Below are 17,098 nucleotides of genomic sequence, written 5' to 3'. Positions count from 1 at the left end.
AATCTGTTTGCAAAAAATTAAAATCATACCTCAGGAGAAACACAAAAAATCCTTCTACATGGGGCACATTGTATATACAAATACATTTCTCTACAAGTTAAATAAAGCAGACTTAAGTCAATCATGTATATGTCAGACAACTAATTACAATTAAAAAAATCACCAAACCCCTTAACATAGAGACAGTGTCTGAAATCGTCCATATTTTTTTTTTCCTGGATGATTGAAAACGTAGCAGGATTGTGTGTGATGAAGAAGGAAGAAGTTACACCAGGTTACTTACCATGCCATTCAAACACATAGATCTACCATTTTGTGGCTTTACTGGAATAAAAAAAATCTTGTTACTATGATACCCTGGCTTGACATGGGGTTTTACATATTTATTTCTCCCTGTCATTGCTTCAGCTCAGTTAAAAGAAACACAGTGCACAAAAGCAAACGTTTGTCTTGATAGTTTTACAAGGGTACAGCATTTTAAGTGTTAAACGTAATATTGCAAGTAAAGTTTGAGGTTAATTGGCACTACAACATAATACTCTTGCATTGCAACTTGCCACACCACAGAAAAGTAGTGGGAAGGTTGATCCCTATGAATTAAATATTAAAAGTGAATTTTGAACTGATCCACACCAAATTAGTTTTCAATACATTATTAGTTCATCATGAAAGTTTGGATGACACTATATTACTTCTGCTTTTAGGCAGTCAACCCAGGTCACATTAAAGTCTGTTGCTGTTTTAAATTAACTTTATTGGAATATGAATACTTTAATAAAGAAGTGTTGTGTTATGTCATTTTGAGGACAATATTAGCCTACTAGATTTCTTTTTAATCAGAAAGGGATCTGCTACTATAGCCCTTTGGTCTGTGATCTTATCAGATCTCTCCTGCAAAACAGAATGTGGCCTGTTAATATAGATAAGGAAACAGAGAGTGAAAACTTGGTCCATAGAAGTCAATGGGATTTTGCCACTGACTTCAGTGGGGCCAAGATTTCATCCTGGTGCATCAGAGAGTGATGCTAGTAGTACAATATGGAGGACTCTTTCTTTTGAGCCAGCACTGAATGAATATCTCACAAAAAGATCTCACAAAACTAAGTGACAAAATGGTAACAAAATGGCAAATGAAATTTAATATGGATAAATGTAAAGTAATGGACATTGGGGAAAAATAACCCCAACTATATATACAATATGATGGGGTCTAATTCAGCTACAACTAATCAGGAAAGAGATCTTGGAGTCATCGTGGATAGTTGCAGTGTGTAGTGGCAGTCAAAAAAGCAAATAGGATGTTAGGAATCATTAAAAAAGGGAAAGAGAATAAGACAGAGAATATCTTATTGCCCTTATATAAATCCATGGTACGCCCACATCTTGCATACTGCATCCAGATGTGGTCTTCTCATCTCAAAAAAGATATACTGGTATTAGAAAAGGTTCAGAGAAGGGCAACTAAAATGATTAGGGGTTTGGAATAGGTACCATATGAGGAGATATTAAAGAGGCTAGGGATTTTCAGGTTGGAAAAGGGGAGACGGGGGGGATATGATAGAGGTATATAAAATCATGAGTGGTGTGGAGAAAGTGAATAAGGAGAGGTTATTTACTTGTTCCCATAATACAAAAATTAGGGGCCACCAATTTAAATTAATGAGCAGCAGGTTTAAAACAAATCAAAGTTATTCTTCACAAAGCACACAGTCAACCTGTGGAACTCTTTGCCTGAGGAGGTTGTGAAGGCTAGGACTATAACAGGGTTTAAAAGAGAACTAGATAAATTCATATAGATTAAATCCATTAACGGCTATTAGTCAAGATGGATAAGGAATGGTGTCCCTAGCCTCTCTTTGTCAGAGGGTGGTGATGGACGGCAGGAGAGAGATCACTTCATCATTACCTATTAGGTTCACTCCCTCTGGGGCACCTGGCATTGGCCACTGTTGGAAGACAGGATACTGGGCTGGATGGACCTCTGGTCTGACCCACTATGGCCATTCTTATGTTCTTAATACTTTAAAAGGATGGGTGGAGCCATCCTTTTTGGATGAGAGTGAAAATAAATCCTAAACGTGTGCGATTAAATTATAGGCGGGAAGCAGCACTGACAATCCCTGATCAGATTCCATTCAGAATAATTATAATCTGCCTAAGTACATTTAAACTACTCTTTTGTCGTTTCATTTAGCTTTCTCCTTCCCTTTTTCTCCTAAAATGTTTTATAATGTTGCTCTTAATGAAACAGTTGTGTATTCCTTCCTCATCGTGTGTGAAAAGAATCTTTTATCTCTCAAATGTCTGTCCATCCCCCTGGCAGCTCCACATATGAAGAGGCTCCTTCTCATAAGCCATCCCACCCAAGGCACTAAATACAAGTGGTGGTGGTTGTGTTCATCTGGCTTTCATTTAGTTCAATATCTGGACAGAATAATTCACAGTAGAACCAAACCGGGGTATAAACACCTCTTTTCAGACAAGCTCCAATCCCGTTAGAAGATCCAGTTTACCCAACTTGGCTGTGATGTGCAACCAGCATGAATCCATACATGGAGGCTAGAAGCATCCAAGTGACATTGCAGCTGAAAGCAGTCTCCATTTTTGTTGCTTATCTAAACTCAATCCTCAAATGGTGATGGAAAGATTTAGCTCTTAGCAAGGGAGCTTTTCTGAGCCAAAGGAGAGAGTTCCAAAAAAAAGTGACCCTGCTCACCCAGGCCCCTATCCCACAGTGACATCCATTCTCTCATGGAGTTCTACTGAAGTCATAGCTTTAGCCTGAGTCATAGCTCAGTAATTAGCAGAAGAATGATAGCGCCTTGGGACAAAGAAACAGAATTTAAAAAATGTGGAGAGGTGCCTGGGGGATGTCAGTTTTAATTAGGAGGTCAGCATAATATATTCTAGTATATGACTATAACATTTAGGTTCCATTGAGGATATTAGCATGGAGGATGTGGACAATCCCCCAGAGGGTTTCAGTTCTGTTACAATTATTTTGCCTGTTTAGAACAGATGGGTTGCAGTTCTTATATGGTTCCGGCAGTTTTTGGGAAACTGTTTATGTGGCTCAGACCTGGACACTGAAATTCATAAAAGAGAAACACCATCCAGCATGACTGAGCTCTAAAATGTATAAGAAAAATTAATTTGACATTTATATTTTGAAATGTCAGGCTTCTGCAATGACTAAAACTCTTTCCAGTTTATTTTCAAACAGTGTGGGAGAGAACCCTGGGAAAAACAGAAATTGCTTATTTAAAATAGACTGTTGTACTTCGCTGAAATGAAACCTACTTGTTGCCAGGGGAAAGACACAGACTAGGTGACATGTCACAGCTGAAGAAGCAAATGCATGACATATTTCATGCAACTGACTTGTATGCCCCCAGATGCTGCAGTCCTTAATGCTTTCTCAGGATGCAAGCCAAATCAAATGTCTTTTATTATCATGCTATTCAGGTTCAGACCCATATTCTTCATTTTACCACTAATATTTGCATTCAGAACAGCGTATTAAACTGGGTGTGGTCTTTTTTTCATTCACTAGCAGATTCTCTGTTGACCATGCAAGATTGTACTGATCATCTAGTGTTGTCTGGTCTTAGGCACAGTTAAAGAATGCTTGTTTGTGCATTTAGCAAGGCATTTAAGAGGATTAAAAGGTAGTATACAGCTTGATCTGTAAAGTTGTAGAAACACCAGAGAGAGCTATGAAGCCCTGGTCAGTGAACTTTAACAAGTGGAAGAGGTGCATGCTAACTGCAAAGTACTTTTTTATTTTTAGAGTCGTGGTCCTGTTTCACTGATCAATGGAAGTGTAGCCAGTTTCTTGAAAAGGTTGTGGATTGGCATCTAAGGCTATATCTACACTATGGGCTAGAGAGCCATGAGCTGCCCCCAGTACGTATCCATGGGGACAGGGCAGGTTTGTGCTCAGGGCAGCTATACTACTATTTTTAGATAGCTAGCTACCGCAAGTATGTCTACACAAGCTGGGAATACCCCAGTTCCAAGTGCATATGTAGCCTAGCAAAATGTGATCTGTATAGACCAAATAACCAAATTGATATAGGTTCTAAATACGAACATCCAAGTATCAGGACCCACATGCTTCTTTACTTCTTATTTTTCAAGCCTAACATATTAAGGTCAGATTCTGTCACCCTTACACTGCCTAGTATCCTTATCCCATGAATAGTGTTTCTGAACAGTGTTCACGGTAAAGGGTGGCAGAATCAGGCCTTAAAAATAGTAAACATGATTTAGCGGAGAATCCAAATGAGATTTTATAGGATTTTTACAAATGTGAGATGGGTGTATTCTGATATATATATCCTAAGGGGACAATGAATTTAGTGTAAATTAAGTTCAACATCCTTAGAATGCTAAACTGTGTAACTTCACATTGGAAAATACAACAGTGAAGTAATAATACTTTTCAATGTTATGTTTCCTCTCAAGCAAATATCTCAGCTGGATTACAAACCGTTAATTTAGTCTCACAACAATTCTATTAAATAAGTATTATTCCCATTTTAGACACTGAGACAGAGAGAGAAAAAAAGGTGACTTGCCCAAGTTAGACTATGACAATGCCAAGAATACAGCTCATTGGCAAGACTCTGCTCAGTTACCCTATTGTAACTGAGGTGGAAATTTGGCCCTGGTTTTTCTGAAAACTTGCACCTCTGGATCTCCCTGACTTATGACTTGTTCTAAATATTTGGTTTTTTTTTTAAATAAGATTACGACTTTCTTATTTAATATTTTTTTTGGCTGAGCTCACATCTAATCCCTTTCTAAATTCCAGCTCCTTGGGATGTTTCAATGATAGGGTGCTTTCTAAGTGAAATTGTATTGTGTTGTAACAGGATGATGGAAGGCAACAAAATGGGATTTGTTCTTCCACTGTAGACCATTTTGTGTAAGGCCAACTTTTCCTCAGCTACTCATAAATGCTGAGCATGTCCTGCTATTGCTTTGACAGGGAAATTGTTGTGTGATCTGTGATTTTTAAATTTAAAGGCTTATCTAGAATTGTTTACTTCACAGCACTATGCTGCTATGTCTGTCCAAGTAGAAACTGCACATTTTGGATTCTCTCTGTCACTAGACTTTTATCAAATACCAATGAGGGATGTAACTGGAATGTGCCAAAAGCCTGCACCTGGTGAATCCTTACATAAATCAGTTCTTTAGCAGGGAGGGCAATTTAAAAATGATTTTATGAAGCCCAAAACTGAAAACAGCAGAGCTTTTGCAGGTCATAACTGAAGTGTAATGGCTGAGTTCTGTGCTGGAATCCTTGCCCAACACTTGCTCAAAGTGAGTTATAATCTGACTAGCAAAAATCCTCTTATTCCACTACCCAGACTACCTAGAATGTGGTTCTAGGCACAAGAGAGCAATCAAAGCAATTTGCCTTGTTCTCTCTTCCTGGAGCAGGTGGTTGAAGACTTAGGTGAGGAATGAGCAGAATTTGGCTTTACCCCTCACTGCCTGGCCAGAGTAGCTGAGCCAGCCCAGAGTGAGGGGACACAGCAAATTACTGCTGGTATAGGCCATAAGTAAATTACCCATCTCTCACAGCTTAGATCAAGGAACATAGGAAGTATTGGTACTCAGAAATGTATCTTTTGTTTCTGAGTTACAGTACTTTCTGAGGCTACTTCATGCTCAATACTTCTGCACTAGCCCTCACTCTGGACTGTGTATAAAGTTAAGTTCTAGCTAGCTCTTTATGCCTGTCTAAATGAGGTCTATGAAAGTCTCATATGCTGTGTTTGCGCTAAATGTTAGAAAGTAACAAGGGCTCTTTAAAGAGAAATTAGCTTGCACTTTGGTGTGAATTGTTCTGATCTGAAAGGAACCTGGATAGTGTGGTGATGGAGACAATGGAAATGCAAATTGAAAGATACTGTACAGAGAGGGCCAGTTTCCAGGCTGTTTCCTAATGTAGGGTAAGTTAAACCTTATCACAATTGGACTGACTTCCTTACTTTCACCGATCCTGCCTTAAGTCTGTTTATATCCACTCTATTGATGTGTAAGTACACACTGGGGCTGGAAGAAGGTGAAAGTGGAAGAGATAGGGTGCTCTTTAAATAGGAGAGACCAGTTCAGCCTATTTCCACAGATCTCCACTCACAGAATAATCCCCTGCTGGATAAAGAGTGCTAACTAAACCAGCAAAACAGCTAGAAGCAACTGCTTCATTGAAACAATTTGTCATCAGCTAATCAAGAATCCTGAGGGCAGATGATTTGTCTAGCATTTTCTGAGAGCACATGAATCCCTCCATAGATGTTATAGACACAACAGCTTCCATGATCATTCCATTCTTTTTACAAAAATATAATTATTTTTTCTAAGTACAGTAACACTTTTGCTAAGAACCATACAAAAATGTAACAGACAGTCTCTGCCTTAGAGAGTTTACAGACAGATTGTATAACTATATACAGGTGGATAAGACCAACAGACATGGGGAGCACAAGAAAACAATGAGTCTGCATGGAAAATGTGGCCAAAGCAAATCGTCTGTCTAACCATTGCCCCTTTTTTTTCTTTTCTTTTTTTTTCTTTTAGGCATTCCAATAAAGAAGAGCTTTAAGGAGGGGTTCGAAAGGGACAATGACATGGCTTTGCAACAAACTCCTTCCAGGTACAAGGAACAACATGGAAGAAGGAGCAAAGTTGTTAGGTGGAAATTTTACAAAACAGGGAATGAAATCTAGCAGATGGGAGACTGGCAGACATTGTACAAGAAATAAGATCTGGTGGGAATAGGTCATGAAGGATCTTGAAAGTGAAGGCAAATAATTTGTGTTTGATGTAATAGAGAAGGAGGAGCCAGTGGCGAGAGACAAAGATCTAGAGTGAAAGGCATTGTGAGAGGGTTTGAAAATGACTGATTCTTTCATTCTTACATTTAGTAGGGCTGGTGGTCATTTTCATTTTGCAGGCATGGGAACTAATGCATTTCCAGTGTTCAAAATAGTGTTACCATGTCCTGATCTTCTCACGACTAACTTTGTGTGTGTGTGTGTGTGTGTATGTGAAATGCGTGCAGTGAAATACACTGAAAAAAAGCATAGTGTCAGTAAGGAGACTTCACAAAACACTACACCACTCTATAAATTCTGTTTTCAGTTATAGCCCCATAATTCAGAAGTAACTAAACACAGTAGACACTGGTATAAATTGGAAGCCAATGGGCTTGATTCTGATATTATTTACACTGGTCTAGCTGCATTGGTTCTAATGGAATTGCTACCAGATTATGCCTGTGTAAATGAGAGGAGGATTTACATCAGGGTAACAGAGTATAAAATTGAAATCTCTCTGTTGATAAAGGAAGGAATCATTTATTCTAGATGTTAATTCATTCCTTGAACACCAGTTGAGCCCAACTTGAACACCAGTTGAGCCCAACTCTGGGTGTAGATTTTGTGATATTGATCCCTGTCTATTGGTACCTAGATGGAGACCAGATTTGTTCTTTCTTCTTAATTTTCTAATCTCAAGAAACTGGTTTCTTATTTTATTATAAACACCAGTTAAGATCTCGTGAATCAAGGAGAAATGTAGTGGAATGGGTGGGAAGGGCTCAGAAATGCAGTCATTGAAAAAAGTTCATTCAGAATGGCAGACGGATGCATCTGAAATGGCTACATTTTCAAACTGTTGTGCAGGGATTTTGTGTTGTGCTGGGGGTTAGCCATATGATTAGAACGGATGTTGGCGAGAGCTGCATGCACTTCTTTGAAAATTCCCCATTGAGTGTCTACCATGTGAATCAGCAGAACTTTCTGTACTAAGCATAGGAATTTATAGAAAAGGTGTAAATTATAAAGCATCTGGAAGACAATTACAAAGCGGCTCATTTTATCAGATTTACACAAAGGCTTTTCACAGATAGCAAATCCCCCTAGAATGTGTTAAATGTTAATACTAGGGTACCACATCCAGATGAATGCCAGCACAACCTCTAACAAACAAAAAATATTGCAGAAAGACTGTTTTCCTCAAATAGTCACTTTTATAAGATGACTTCAGATCCCTAATGAGAGGCTACCTCAGCTCTGAAGAATTGGTTTCCAAATGTGAATTCAAGATCAAAAAGGAAAAGTATTGTTTCTGAGTAAGAATACAATTATAATAAGGCAATCAAAACAAAAATCGTAGCTTATGTTGTTCCATATTGCACATGAAGAAAGTGGAACGTTGTCTATTACAGGCACTAACAATTAATTTTCTTATTTATCTCCAAATACTCAACAAAAATGTGACAAATTGGCCTTAATTGGAAGCATTAATATAAGTAAAACAGCAGCTCTCTGTGCATTGTGCACTATTCTACCAATTTTGGTTTAGCTCTTAAAATAATTTTGTCTATGAAATAACTGTGAAGAGAGTAATCCATTTTGAAATAATCAACAGGTGGCAGATGATTTCTCACCCAACATTGCAAATCTGGTTTAAACCAGATTTGAATGGAAGGATTAATTGGGGAGAGGGAAGAAGTCTCAAAAAGAAGAAGAGGAAAACACATTAAAATGGCTTTAAGAAAGGTTTCAACTCCAGCTAATAATAAGATCTGTAGGTATCACAAGCAGTGCCAGGAAGGGAAACAAAAAACTCCTTTTTGCTTTGTGTGGTGGCCATTCATCTGTATTCTTCTTTGGATGCCTTGGGATCCTTCAGTAGCTGTTTGTTTGTTTTTTTAACAGCCCCTGCTTCATACAATATTTCAAGAAACGTCCTTTTATTAATTAGTACCAAACCAATAGATTCCTGTAAGATTTGTGTACAATCAGAGCTCTCAGTGGCTCTTAAAACTTTGTGCAAGGAAAAAGATCTCACTTTGTCACCAAAATTTTTTAGCTCAAACGAAGGCCTGTGTTCAAAAAGAATGGGATTGCTCTAAAGGAAACAAAGAAGCAAATTCTTGAAGAAAAGAATATTATTCCGCAGAACCTGATTCTGTCTCGGTCAAAATGAGTAGAGGTGAGCAAACAACCAGCCTAACCCTCTCTCCTCAAGCAGACAAGGGAAGGAAGAGTAGAACTGAAGTACTATGGAAAGGTAACCGTTATCTTGCACATTTTCAGACAAGTCATTTCATTAAAATTTGTTCCTTTCTCCTGGTGTTCTGACTCAACAGGGAAATGCTTTGCAGTTTATTAGACTCCAGTCTCTCCTATGAGACATGGGATATTGCAGGTCTTGTCTGTTTAATGCAGTTTCAATATTTCCTCTTGGGAGACGATCCATTTTCACTCCCTCAAGTGAGCAGAATTTGAAATCAGTTCTGATTAGTGCTCTCTCTTTTTCATCCTTGTTCAATTAGTGGAGAATAGTGACGCTGTGAATTACCCATCACCCAAGCCTTTCTGGCATGCTTACAAAAGCAAATGGACTATACTATAAGAATAGTGTATATGAAAATGGAGCTATTTATTAATAATTTTTACAACAGCTTTGTGCAAATAGCTGGGAAATAAACAGTCTCAGTGATTTCTCCTTGTAATATATGGTTTGGTTTTGCATCTCATCATATAACCACTCAGTAAAAACAAAACGCTGCAAGAACACAGAACATTTCCACTGCAGCTTCAGGAGCACTTCCCTAGCTGCAGACAAAAATAGTACATTAGATTTAAAACAGAACAGTAGTTTTAAAAAGTCCAGTTGCAGATTCCCCTTCTTCTCCATGAATAATAAAAGAAACAAAGGCCATTACACCATCTTGTCAAAGGTTTCTAAGCATGCCATGGAATGGTTGGCCATTTAGGGCTAGACTGTGCGTTCAGACTACACACCTAAGCAGGAGAGGAAAGGGAAGTAAAGCTGCCTCCTTAACTCTCACCTGTGTGGTTGTATTAGCCTTGCTCTGAATTTTGTATGTGTCTGCAGGCACAGGAGCACCTGATGCTCCCCAAGTAGAGCAGGGAAGAGTAGCAACTGGGAGAAGCCAGTGAGGCATAAAGATGCAGAGTGGGTGGAGCTGGTTTAATTAATCCCATCTGTGAGCAATGAGGAGCCAAAGAAGGATTTGTGCCCCTCTGATCTCTTCTCGGAGCAAAGCAGCTTCCTCACCACCCCTTTATCTGGGCTGAGCCTAATGACCTAAATTAGCCCTTAATCCAGGGGTGGGCAAGTAAGGGCCACATCTGGGTATGGAAATTGTATGGTGGGCCATGAATGCTCACGAAACTGGAGGTTGGTGTGTGGGCTCTGGCTTGGGCTATAGGCTGTGGAGTGGGGCCTGAAATGGGGAGTTCAGGGTGCAAGAGGGGGCTCCTATCCAGTGATGTGGGTAGGTGGCTTTGCGCACTGCCCTGTCCACAGACATTGCCCCTGTACCTCCCATTGGCCACGGTTCCTGGACAATGGCAGCTGCAAGGGTGGCACTTGGGGTGGATGCAGTGTGTGGAGGCCCCTGACTTCCCCTATGCATAGGACAGGGTTTCTCAAACAGAGGTCACCGCTTGTGTAGGGAAAGCCCCTGGCAGGCTGGGCCAGTGTGTTTACCTGCCCCATTCGCAGGTCCGGCCAATCACAGTTCCGCTGGCCATGGATCGCTGCTCCAGGCCAATGGGAGCTGTTGGAAGTGGCACAGGCTGAGGGACGTACTGGCCGCTGCTTCCAGCAGCTCCTATTGGCCTGGAGCAGCAAACCACGGCCCGGCCCACCAGGGGCTTTCCCTACACAAGTGGTGACCCCTGTTTAAGAAACCCTGGCACAGGAGTCAGAGGGGGGACATGCTGCTGCTTCCAGGAGCTGCACGGAGCCATGGCAGGCATGGAGCAGAGTAAGCCCCCAGCCCTTCGCCCTGGCTGGAGTGGGACAAGCACTGGAGCCCGCTCCCTGGTGGGAGCTTGAGGACCACATTAAAATGTTTGAAGGGCTGGATCCAGCCCCCAAGATGTAGTTTGCCCACCTTTGCCTTAATACAATTGGTATCAGACAGTTATTTGAGATCAGTGAATTCACTTTACATTTCTATCCTGAGAAGAAAATAAGGTGCCCGATTTTACAGGTATTTAGGCACATAAAGAAATAGATTGGCATGTAGTGGGATTTTCAGAATTGCCTTTGCTTCCAATTCTCATTGATTGCAATGTGAGTTAGGCCCTTGGGTGCTTTTGTGAATACCACTAGGTGCTCATCTCCATCTTTAGGCACCTAAATAAGAATTTGGCCCATGGTCTCCAAAATTAGATTTAGTCTTATTGAATGCATATCTGCTGTGGTGGTGTGAATAATACAAATCAAGAGGGTTTTTTTGATGGCATGTGTTAATGCTTTCTGCACCTTGATACTGGGGTATAAAGATCTGTCACAAAGTAACTTTAATGGGAAAAAATATTTTCTAAAAACATTATAAATGATAATTACATCTGTGTTTTATTACCTGCATTTTATTTGATAGCTGAATCTTTAATAAAGTAGATTTCTTGTAAAATACTTCGGTTACTGATATCTATTTTCGTTTTGTTTTGTTTTAAACTTTCAGTGTGAAGTCAAGGAAGAGGTACTGTAACCATCTAGTTAACTGTAGTAATGACTGATTTTGAGAAGGTTACTGCTACTGTGAATCATTCCCCATGACTTATAGCGGCAGCAATGTATTATCGGAGCTGGAAGATGCAGCATAGATGAGTGCCTACATTGGAAAAATCAGTTGATCCCCAGTGATTAATGACCATTTCCACCAATCAGAGAATAGGCCCCAGTCAGTAAGGTAATCATCATTATGGTTTGCTAGCTCATCAAGTGTATCTAAACCATTCAGTCAGTAGTGAAGTTTAGTTTTTTTAGCTGTCTTTTTATCTCTTTTTTTTTCCCTTTATTAGAAGTAGGCAGCAATCAGAAAACTGTCAAACACACAACTATAATACACATAAAATTGATTCTTTCCCCAGTTTTACTCTATACTTAGTGCCTTATTCAAGAGACTTTGCTGGGGTATATTATTTTGCATCTTTAAAGGTGCTAAGCAGGAAATGTCATCTTTGAGCAATTCTGTTCTAAGATTGATTATCTATGAGCATGGATACATAGCAGTGTTTCATTGTTTTGTAGCATCAGATATATGTTACTTCTAGAGACAGGATGGAATGGCAATTGTTCCAATCAGTTATTGTTATTCCTGAGTCTTTATGAAAAACTCCCTTTCAAAAGGTTTAAAATTTGGATACTAAAAATCATAGTAAGCTGAAATTTGACATACAATATATAATTTTCAGAGTATTACTTTCCTACTATGCAATTAATATGGGTTCAGCTATTACTTTTAATTAATAAGGTAGCAAAGTAAATAATTGCTATTTTTCAGATTTTACATACATGGTTTGAGAAAAATGAACATGTAAAGATTTAACTTAATTTATTCTTTACATGCATTTGGACTTAATGGCACTTAAGCACATTAGAAAGTTAAGCATGTACTTAAGTATGTTGTTGAATCAGAAGGGGTACTCTTGGCTATGCTTTATTATTTCATAATTTTTTTTTAAAAATGTTACTCTCCACTCTTTGAAATAACTTGGGGTGTCAAATTTCGTAGCTTGAAAACATGGTATTTTATTCCCTACTAGTTTTGCCATTTTTCATTTCATAATTTCATAGACTTTGAGGTCAGAGGGGACCACTCAGGTACCCAAACTGAACCCCTTCACACCGCAAGCCATTAAACCCCACTCAAATACTGGCACACTAAGCCCAGAGTCTCCAGTTAAACCAGAATGTTTCAGTCATCAGGAAACTAACTGGTGTGTCACAGGTAGAGAAGAGAAAACCAAGAATACCCAAGGCCCCTGCAATGGTAGGGAATTGATTAAATGAGAGATGCTTAGATGTCCCAGCAAGTGAACAATGTTCCATGCTACAGAGAAAGGTGAAAAAACCTTAAGGTCCCTAATTGTTCCCTATCTCATGGAGCGCAAGCCACCATGACTCATTTCTTTGCTAAGCTCCTTATTTATCGTTACCTTCCATGAAGATCTAATCATTAAAGTCTGAACAGCATCATCAATTGGATTCTTTTAGTTAACTTGTGCTCCCCCTAGCTGACTGCACAGCAAAATTACTGTAAGGTGACTTCATACATTGAAATATGATCTGCGTGTTTTCTTAACTGTAGAGAGGAGAACTTTTTAAAGAATTATTTAGAATTCCACAGATTTCATTCTAGTCAGACTGCAACAGTCTTAAAATAGGGCATGGTTTTCAGCCTACGTAAATAGACACTATGCCCTTTTTAATCTGGCTGTGTGAAGACATGTAGAGAATCACAACAGAGGGCAAAATCTAGTCTTATCTATTTCAGTCAATAGAAACAGAGACGCTGCCCAGTGTATCCTCTGCAAGTTGATTTCAGTTGCCCAGTACAGGATTTATTTTTTTGGTGGATTGAAGGAATGTGTAGTGGAAAACATTATTTTGCTTCTCTATGAGGGAGCAAAATGCACCTATTTTTAATGATGGCAGTTGCAGTTATTAGTTATGCAGCACAATGGCCAGGCATAGCGACTAACAGGCAGCTAATGGGGATAAATCCATAGGTGCCATAACTAGGCATGCTGGGGGTGCAGCAGCTTGAAGAGGTTTCCATCATATAAGGTGTTTACAGTTTGGTTCAATGGCTCTCAGCACCTCAACTACAAAAATTGTTCCAGCACCGCTGCATAAATCCCTCTCAGATTAGCCTAAAAGCCACAACATTCACACTAGACAGCTCTGAGGACAGATATGCCCCTCTAAATACGCGGGATCTAATTCTGTACTGCATTATTCCAGGGTAACTCGACTGATCCTCTCCATCACATCGGCATGGGAAACTGTCTCCCAGGGCTTTCTTTCCATTCCCTTACACATCAGAGCAGCAGAGGGAAGGATTCACCTCTCTGTGTTCATCTCCTTTTTTCCTTGATCCTTCTTGTTGTCTAAATTGCTATTATATGAGTTATAACAGTGCAAAGGTGACATTCCTTATAGTTCTCAATATGGCTCATCATGATGCATCATATTTTCATACTGTCCATTTGAGATCCTGTAGCAGTGTACATCAAACATCTTGCCAAGTGTACGAGTGAGTTCATTTCCTGTTGTCGGAGCAGCTGCAAATAATCTTAAATATACTCAATTGACTCTGAAATAAATTAAAGCAGGTGCCTGGAAAAGGGACTTTTTAATGGATAAAAATGTTTGTCCTTTTTCACTTGCATATTTTAAAAATAATACTAGCAGTGAGAAAAAGTAAAGGAAATATACACAGATGAATATGTAAGAATTCAAACTCAAATTGGACACAGGAGGGAAAGAAAGAAGAAAAGACTTTGAAAACTGCAAAGCCTTGTATAGTGAAGGTGTTATAAAGATAATTGCTAGCTTGGGTTTTGAAGCTACAGATTATTTCCCCATTGACACCTCCTTTCCATCTGAACTTTTATTGATTTGTACAGTAATTTCTATCTTCCTAGCATGCAAATTCCACAGCTGAAAAGAAGGAGGGCTGTAGCAGGGCAGCCTTTTTTGTTGTTGTTTAATATAACATGTTTGATCAGCCTGAGCAAATCACCATCTAGCATTGTAGAGGTTCATATGCAGATTACAACTCTTGGCTCTTCAAATAGTCTGTTACAAACTTCTTAATTTGTCTGGATTTGGTTATGGAGCCAATACAAGCACAGGGTATTTCAAATGGCTTAGTTCTGTTCTTTACTCCCAAAGACTTTCAAGCAAATTATTCCATCTACTGTATTTATGCTTGGTTATATGTAACTATGTGCAGCAGCTGCTCCTGTTGCTTGTGCTATTAGAATGTCATTGTGTTCTCTGTTTGAATGAGAGAGAAATAATCTTTGCCTTAGATTCTTTGTTCTGGCCAAACTACTCCTATGGTGAAACTCTAATAGCACTGGAGATATCAGCTGTTGCACATAAAATACTATTGTATATAATATACTTTATATGAAACAGCTGATGTCTTTCAATTTGATACACTCAGTGGACCTATCTGTGTGTCTGTATGTGTATGTGTGTGTGCACACACATATACACTTATATCTATCTCATATATGAATAATATAAAATCTGGCTCATGATATAGATTGTATGCATGAACACATAAGACTTGTAATCCCTTTTGAACTCAAAGAAATTTTTCCAAGATGGCACCCATAGTACACACGTTTAGTGTGTATTTCTTAAATTATTATATTCTTCCCTAACCGAAGAAACATTTAAAGTGTGACCACTGTAGTCATGGAGGAGGGATTGTCATAAGAATGTAAGCAGAGTCTGAATGAGCCTGACATCTAGTGGTGAGCTGTGAGAAAGGACTTCAGGAGCTGATCTCATTTGCATGGACACACCCATCTGCCTAGGTGCTCAGCACGATGGGATTGCTTGCCGAAATGATTTCTTGTGGCTGGTGTTGGATCCCCAGTCTCTTTGTTATTGGGGCAGGAGTAATAAAGGGTTGTTATCCCTGTTGTGTGAACCGAGGGCAGCAGAACTGTACCTGATGAAGGGACTAACCCTCAACTCAATGGCACTCGCTAGGCAGGGGACATGGGCTCCAAAGCCCAATGAGTTGAGAGAGGGTGGGGATAGGTATGTGTATCTGGTGGTGTGGGCCATGTTTAAGGGTTCTAGACACCATTTGACCCTTCCTCTCTCTGTAGAACAATAAAAAAGCTGGTTTAGACTCAATTGAGATTCTTGTTACATGCTGCAGAGCTGAAATCACTGATACTTGTGTCTAAGTATTAGACCTGCTTTGGGACAATGTCTCTATTGCAAGAGACTGGCCAATGTGCACCAGCAGTGAGGCTCCCCCACTAACAGCTGAAATCACTAAGAGTTGTGTTAAGTGGTGGGCCCTGAAGACATCTTGGTGAGTGGCCAGCTGGGTGGCTGATGGCAAGGCATGGCCAGCAGGGTGACTGACAGACAGTGAGGCATGGCCAGCAGGGTGGCTGATGTTGAGGGCCAGAGCAGAGCTCCATAGAGAAGTGCGGCAATCAGCCGGTGAGCTGATTAGCAAATGCCCGAGCAGCAGAGCGTGTAAGGTGCCTCCTCACCTCTGCCTTCCACCCAGAGTGGGAGGTGAGCTCTGTGAATGAATCTCTGAACTCGGGCTGCACTGGTCAAGGATAGCAAGTATGAGTGGGGTGCAGAGAAGGGACGGGCATGTTAAAGGGACTTTTGAGTTGCTGGTCTTAAGAATCTGAGGGGAAAAGGACACTGCCCAACTTACTTGGGGGAGGGTCTTTTGCTCATTGTTTATGTTTATGAACCCTAGTTGCAGTATTTTCCCAAATTAATGCTGAGTTACTTCCCTCTTTTTGTTAAAAGTTTTTGCTACACTCAGGCTCAGTGGTTGCAAGACAGGAAGTATTGCCTCTTAGAGGCACCCAGGGTGTGGTGTGTAATTGTCCCAGGTCACTGAGTGGGAGCTTGAGCTAGTTTTGTGTTGTATTGTTGAAAAGAAGCCTTGGATACTGAACTCGACTCTTGTTGCAGCTGGCTCCGCCTGGCAGAAGGATTACAAAAAAATAATCACGAACATGGGAGACTCAAACACTGTGGTCAGCATTAGTGAAAGATTCCAACTCATCTTCTCAAGTTTATTATTGTATTAACTGGCAGTACTCCTAATTATTTTAGCACTGGCATTTCTGTCCTTTATATAGTTGTGTGTGCAGAAACTGCCAATCATTCAAAAGGGTGTGACAGTTGTCTTTTTGACAAAAGGTCCACAGGACCTCGATAATATCTTGGAAATCAGTTGACATACAAATGAATTGAAAGGTTGCAAACCAAGAGTGCTGCTGGTGCACTAACTAGCTACTTGCACTGCCTCACCTTCCCCCGTAATCCCCTTCCAGCCCTCCCACTGATGTGAGCATCACTCTCACACATGGACTAACAAGGGATGATAGTGTATTAGGGAAATGGCATTTTCTACTGTCCTGATTTAATAACATGATATAATAACAGCAAGATGGTCCCTTACAAAACAGTCTCTCTCATAACTGTTCAAACTGGAACAGGTCCAGAGACGGGCTACTAGGATGAT

The sequence above is a fragment of the Gopherus evgoodei genome, chromosome 1 (genome assembly GCF_007399415.2).
Source record: "Gopherus evgoodei ecotype Sinaloan lineage chromosome 1, rGopEvg1_v1.p, whole genome shotgun sequence".
NCBI lineage: Eukaryota > Metazoa > Chordata > Testudines > Testudinidae > Gopherus > Gopherus evgoodei.
This window is presented reverse-complemented; position numbering follows the sequence as displayed.